The following is a 7,516-nucleotide window of genomic DNA, read 5'->3' as shown; positions in this document are numbered from 1 at the left end:
GGCTGAATCCCAAGCCCAGATAGTTTTTGCTGAATATTTGGTAGAGAATGCCTTGGACTAGGCTTTGGAACTGGGCTTTTTTTTTTTTTTTTTTTTGGTGTCTCTAGTTACCTCTAAGCAATGTGATCTATTCCCCAGTGGCCTCTGGACATCTTTCTCATCTCCCTCCCAGCCCCAGAGAAAACAGATGTCTCTAGCCAGGGAGATTGTAAGAGAAGAGAATAAAAAAGCAAGTGAGCAAGCAGCTGAGGAGATGTCTCAGTGGGTAATGTGCTTGCCATGCAAGCTGGAGGTCTTGAGTTTGGATCCCCATCCCCCGTGTAAAAGGCTGGGCAAGGTGGATGCACATACCACCGTGGAGGCAGATAGGGAGGATCTCAGGGGTGAGTCTAGTGTTAATGATTTCCGGGTTCAGTGACAGACTACCTCAAGAAAAAAAGGGGCAGAACAACTGATAAAGACACTCAACCTTTGGCTCCTACCTGTGTGTACAAACGCTTGTGACACACACACACACACACACACACACACACACACCCCAAAGTAACTGAGTGGTTTAGAGGCCCTCACCAAAGAGCTATGAGGCAGAGAATCTGAAAGAGAGAAACTGAGTCATGGTGTGAAAAGACAACGCACAAACTCAAGGACTGGCCAGAAATAGGGACAGAAAGGTAGCCAGGAGTCAGAGAAAAATACAATAAAGGCTTCTTTGTGCTATAGTTAGCAATTAGAGGAGAGAGGACACACCACTGTGCTTTTTCCATGGCTCACATTAGCAAGGCCCTGGGCACATGTCACTGTGTCTTCAGAACATCATTGCACATGGCTGCGATTACCCAATCCATTTTGAAACAAGGAAGTGAGGATTCTAAGAAATAGTTTCCAGTGTCAACAACTTGTAAAAGATGGGGCTGAATCTCCAACCTGTGCCTGTGCCTCTTCACCTGTGCGTTCCCGAAGACAGAGCAATACAATAGGCCATTGTCTTTTCAGATTTCCCCTTAAAGTCCACTGTTTGGACGATAAATCTTTCCATGTTGATCTGCGCGTGCTCATTCAGGCTTGACCCACACTCTTCACGACTCGAGTGCCTGCAAAGAAAGACTCCCGTCTCATGTCGGCGTCCTTCCCTCCCTGGGCTGGTGTCTCGGTAGCTCCACGTATGTTTTTATCAGAGCAGGTGGTAAGTGTGAAGTCACTGAAGGTGGCGTCCAGCAGGCCCCCAGATTAATCATGTTGGGTCACCGAAAACAGACATTTCCCTTGTTATATCTCAGTAAAAGAAAAACGTTATGCATTTTAAATTATTAAAAATAGGATATAAAATTAAGCAGACTTTACACCCAGTTAACCCAAGACACTTGAAGATGTCTGAGCAAGCACCCATGCGATTTCATTCCCCTCATAGGTTGCTCAGAGTTTAGAGAGACACCCTGAGTGCTTTTTCACTCCCAGAGGACTTCTCTACACACAGACACAGTTAATAAAGTCAGGGGTTGATTGTTAACCTGAGTTTACATTGTTACCCTGCCATTCTGGAGAAGCCTGTGAAATCAGCCTCTTTTGACTTAATCCAGCTCTAGCTGGGAGGAGGAACTGGTGATATTTGCTGAGTGAGGTCCACAGGAAGGCACGGGAAGGATGCTGTCTCTAACAAGGGATAAGGATCTCCAGCTTGATGTTAAGATTCTGAATATCATGTTTGCAACGTGCTCTTTTCCTTCCTAATCTCATCTGACCCTTCAAATAATCCCTAGGTGGGCAGGACAGGAGACCTTTTCTCTCCTAACCAGGGGAGCCTAACACCTTCCTCCAGGTTCCAGGGACACTGGCTTGGCTGAGCCTCGCTGTGGCCCATGTGTCTATGAAGCTATCTATGTTCTCTCCCCCCCCCACCCTGTGATCTCAGATGTCTGTTAATAACTATGTTGTTTCCCTTGAGCCTGTCTCTGTTTCCAACCAACAGGACCTTGTAGGGACAGTACACCATGAACTTGGTCCAGCCCTGGGGTGCCCAATTCCTAGAAGTGCAGTCTGGGCCAACCAGTCAGCTTGAATCCTACCAACAGCGATCCTACAGAGGTAAGTCTGTTCTGCTTAGAAGCCACAGGATGGCATGAGCTGGCCCGGGGTATCTCTGAAGTAAGGGTAGGATACGGGATGTTTTCACTGTCGGTTTTAACTCTGGCAAAGTGTTCTTCCTATAATGTCTTCGCCCAGTGCTTTTCAGTTCTAAGATCCTTGAGTCTTGCTCTATGCAAGAGGGGTTGTGATACTTACAGTAGCTTCTGATAGAATCCCCTTGTCATGGACGTGTCAAGTGGGAGAGACATTGCACAGGGCACCCAGCTGACTCCCAGAATCCTTCTTTCAAAACATCAAGAGTCCACTGGTCTCAGGCTGTGGGGAACGCTAGGAGCAGTCACTAGTTGGCTGTACTCAAGTCGTACATCCTAACTCTGACAGCCCTTGTTTGAGTCAGAATAAGGGACTGGGAGCAGAGCTTGGGTAGTGTTATTGAGACAGGCTTTTATTAAAATTGTTATTACATTTATTTCTTCATTGGGAGTATGGAGTGTGACACAGCATGCTTGTGAGGGTAGAGGACAATTTGCGGGAGTCGGTCCTCTTCATCCATCATGTGGGCTTCAGGGATCACACTCAGGTGGTCAGGTTTGGAAGCAAGCACCTTGACCTGAGAGCTAGCTCATCAGTACTCTGGTTTTCTAATAGTAAACCAGAGAGCTCTTAGCCACTGAATTTCACTTGTTTTTATATATTGGACAACAGCTGTTGGCTTCCTGTTGCAGGTGTTGCTGGCTCACTTTAACAAGACAGGGGCAGCCTTCTCTGCCTGCCTCATGGACTTCCTTGTGTGAGAGAAAACTCACCTTTCTCCTTGCCCTTTTCATTGTGGGATTTTGCTACCAAAAAAATCAATAGCTAATACTATTGGCCCCACTTTTTTTTTTTTTCTTTAAAGACCGGGTTTCTCAGTGTAGTCTTGGCTGTCCTGGAACTCACTCTGTAGACCAAGCTGACTTCGAAACTCAGAGATGTACCTGCCTCTGCCTACCAAGTACGGGATCAAAGGTTAATGCCACCACCACCCACTTCTCTTTACTACAAACACATGCTATATTTGTACCCATTTTTCAGATGAAAAAGCAACTGTGGTTCACAAAGAGTAAGGTCAGTCCTCCAAGACTATATAGTTGGTAGATACAAGAAAAATAATTTAAATAAAGCCTGTTTGACTAACACAGCAGCTGGTCTTCATGAGCTAAGTTCTTGCTAAGCATCTCAAGTTGCCCTTGAATCCAAGCTAGTCTTAGAATCTCAAGCATGAGCCGGGCGTGGTGGCGCACGTCTTTAATCCCAGCACTTGGGAGGCAGAGGCAGGCGGATTTCTGAGTTTGAGGCCAGCCTGGTCTACAGAGTGAGTTCCAGGACAGCCAGGGCTAACACAGAGAAACCCTGTCTCGAAAAACAAAAACAAAAGCAAAAGAATCTCAAGCATGAGCCATTCTCCCCAGCTACTTGGATTTCTGAAACTATTGATTCCTCTTTATATACATCAGCTTCAACTGTGGAAGTTACTGATCATCCTTTTCCCAGGAAGTTTTGAATAGCCCCACCTGACAAATTAAAGGAAAATCAACAACCAAACCACACCAAATCAAAAAACCTTCTGGATACCTTATGTTAGAAATCAAGTTACAGTATTTACAAAATGACTATGTAAATCTCAGGCTCTCTTCTCCCTCCCCTCCATCCCTCCCCTTCCCTCTTCCCCTCCTTCCCTCCTTCTTCTCCCATCCCCTTCCCTCCCTCTTTCCCTACCTCCTCCCTTCCTCCTCCTCACTTGCTATATGAAACATACAAGATCTCACTAAGTAGCCCAGGCAGGGCTTGAACTCGTGATCTCCCCGCCTCAGCCTCCCCTCTGCTTAGATAACCAGCACATTATCCTACTTGGTCTTGGATCTTCTTAGAATTTTTCCTGAATAGTTTTGGATGCAAGCTCTTTTCAACATATTGAGATAATCTAAACAGATGCTGTACAGTGCTATCAAGCTGGATTCATAGATGTATTTTATCCCATTCAGAATGTACTAGTTTATATGAATTTATTTAACATTTAAAAATACAATTAGCCGGGCGTGGTGGCGCATGCCTTTAATCCCAGCACTCAGAAGGCAGAGGCAGGTGGATTTCTGAGTTCGAGGCCAGCCTGGTCTACAAAGTGAGTTCCAGGAGAGCCAGGGCTATACAGAGAAACCCTGTCTCAAAAAAAATATTAATAATCCAAGGAAGCCTGACTTTCCTATCAACCATACAGTGCACTTAATCAATATCTGATGATTAACCGATAGCAATTCTTTTACTTCCCCTTACAATGTCTTGCAAAAATCTAAGCAACCAGTTAGTCAATCAACAAGTCTTTATTGAATCTCTACTATGCACCAAACAGGAGTTGCTTCATATCTAAATTGCTCCCAGCAGGCTCCCATCACAAAGAAAAATTGCTGGGTCCTCCCACAAAATAGCATCAGCGGATGAGTCATGGCTCTACCTTCTTCAGAGGGTTCATGCATCACTTGGACATTCCCTAAGCCAGCCAGAGCTTGGCTCTTTAGTATCATAAAACCATGGAGTAGGCAGTGGTTGCCTGAGACTTTGATGTCTGAATCAGGCAAACCAGGATTTGAATACAGGCTCTACTGCACAGAAGGCTTGTGATGTAGGAAAAATAATTGATAGACTCTTCTGAACTTGAGTATCTTGTGGAACTTGGTAGTCCGCACCAAATCACAGGTCTTGCTTGGCACAGAGTTCAAAACCTCCAGGCTAACATAAGCTTAAACCAACAAACTGTTCTCAGCCCTGCCTGGAACTTCCTGTCCCTATAAGCTGTAGGCTCCAGTTTGGGAGTAGGGGCTGAAGAAGAGAAGAGAACCCTCCTGTTTGCCAATTCCCCCTTGTCCCTGGCTCTCCACTCTCCCCAGGGCCTGGACGAGCCAGTTCTCCCAGACTGCTCTAAGACTGGTGCGATGCCATGTGGTCCGAGTCATCAGCCCCGGGTTCTGTTTAATTACCTCAGTGCAGATCACACACACACACACACACACACACACACACACACACACACACACACGGGCTGGTGGTATCATTTTGAGGGGTGGGGTGAGTCCAGCTGACAGGCAAATTCTTCACTGTGGTGGAGGTTGGGGGCAGGTTGCCAGGGGCTCTCCTGTGTGACCCTCCATGAGTCCCAGGAGATCTTTAGTTGCATTTACAAGCCAGATGTGGGAGAGGGAAGGTTGTGGGCGCACAGACTGCAGGAGTTGTGCGCCACCAGCTGTACATTTCTAAGCCTAGTGACCAGGCCCTGGAACTCAACCTCCCTGACTTGTCTACCTAAGATAAGAGCCAGGAGGCAATCAAAAGGAACAGATTTAACCAGTGGAACCCACACAGGGTAACTCCAACCAGTAATACCAGCAGTAAGGAAGCAGAGGCAGGAAGAATCACCAGGAGTTTGTGATCAGCCTGGGTTATGGTGTGAAAATTTGTCACAAACAAACGCAACCTACGAAGAAAACGGGGAGCAGGGGAAGAGATTAATTTATCCATTCCATAAAATGGTTTTAATTACTATCCTTGTTGAGACAGAACTCATATATGGTGTGAGTCAGTTGTAGGGTATACAATCAAATGGTTTTTATATCCACGTTGTGCACAATTAAATCGCTATCATAATTAATTTCATTTTCACTCCCCCAGGAGCTCCTCGTTAGTGGTCAGTCCTCGTTTTACTCCAATGTCCCTCCCACGACCATAAGTACCATCTAATCTATTTTCTGTATGTGTGGATGTGTAGCCTGCACATTTCTAATAAACAAAACTATAGATGTGTGTGTGTACATGCATATACACATGAGTATGTGTGCATATTTGTGAATGTGGAGGCTCAAGGTCAGTCTTAGAGAACTTTACTCAGTTGCTCTTCACTTAAATTTTTATTTTTATTTTTTGGGGGGGAGGCATGTGTCACTGAACCTGAAACCCATTGATTCTGCCGAGTCTGCCCACTGAGCTTCAGAGATCTGCCTGTCTCCTCTCCTGACAAGGCTGGGCTTACAGTCAGCAAGCACTTTGCCCAGCCTTTGATGTGGGTTCTGGGAACTCCAACTCAGGTTCTCATATCTGGGCCCCAGGCATCCTTACCACTGAGTCATCTCCGCATTGTTCCTGTGGGATCAGAGCCACTTGGAGGCCACACACCACTTAATTTGTCCATTTATCACACACTGGTCATTGGATTGCTTTCACTTTGGAGCGGTTGCGAATGCGGGTGCCGTGAACCTCTGCGTATGAATACTTGTGGGTACATGCTTCCAAGTCTTGCGGAACGGACACCTAGGAGTGGATTTTCTGAGCTGTATGGTAACTCTGTATACATGTTTGACCTTTTTTTAAAAAAAGAGGGTACAGCCTTTATTTGATGCAACAGCAAATAAAAAGAGGAAACACATCAACGTTGGCTCCAGGGGCAGCTTCCACGGGTTCTTTGAAAGCCAGTGATGTTTCTAAAATCATCTCTACCCTATTCTTAAATATTCAGAACCATGCTTCCCTAAGTAACAGCAAGGGCCTCTCTTCTGCCCCTGGGGGATTCTAGCTCAGGGCTGAGGGAAGCTGGATCCACTGTTTTGTTTGTTTCTTTGTTTTTTTCTTGGGTTTTCTCACACAACCTGTGTGATGAACTTTAACCCTTTCATTCCCATCACCTTGCCTCACCTCCCCCATTCCTTCTTCCATCAAAACCTTCCCAACAAACACCCTCCTAGTTTTTTTTTCCCCTCACAAATAATTTTGAAGACCCATGTGAAGACCAGACCTGATTGAGTTCCTGGGATTCTGAGTAAATCAGGAGAAAACAAACAAACAAAAAACCTTCTAAGTTCTGAGTAACTTTGGTCATCCAAACATAAGGCCCTTTCCCCTCACAGATAAGGACATAGAGGACTCCAATAAGGGACCCATATTCTCAGAAGGAACTCGAATCTTCACAAGGAAAAGAGGCAAGAGGAAGTGTGAGGAAGGAAACACCTCCATGTCACATAGGGATAAGTAAAAACACATACATACATACATACATACATACATACATACACACATACATAGATACATACATTGATAAACCAGAATCAGTGGGGAATTGGTTTTGTATGAGGCAGTCTAGAAAGGTCTGGGGAAGAGGGAAGGAGCCAGACCACAAACAATTGGAGGGAATGGATTCTTAGCAGAAGGAAAAACTCAGGGCACTGGGGGAAGGAAAAGGAAAAGACAGGAGCATAGAGCATCCAGAGAGAGACCTGATGAACAGCAAGAGCCCCCAGGGCCTCTGTACCACAACAAAAGGTCTGACTCTCACTCTACAGGCAAGAAAGAGCTCTTTTGTCATTGTAAGTACATGTGGGGAAGGGCTTTGGCATGTCTTGATTCTTCT

This window comes from Mus pahari, chromosome 10, assembly GCF_900095145.1.
Source record: "Mus pahari chromosome 10, PAHARI_EIJ_v1.1, whole genome shotgun sequence".
Classification (NCBI taxonomy): Eukaryota; Metazoa; Chordata; class Mammalia; order Rodentia; family Muridae; genus Mus; species Mus pahari.
Note: the sequence above shows the minus strand (reverse complement) of the source record.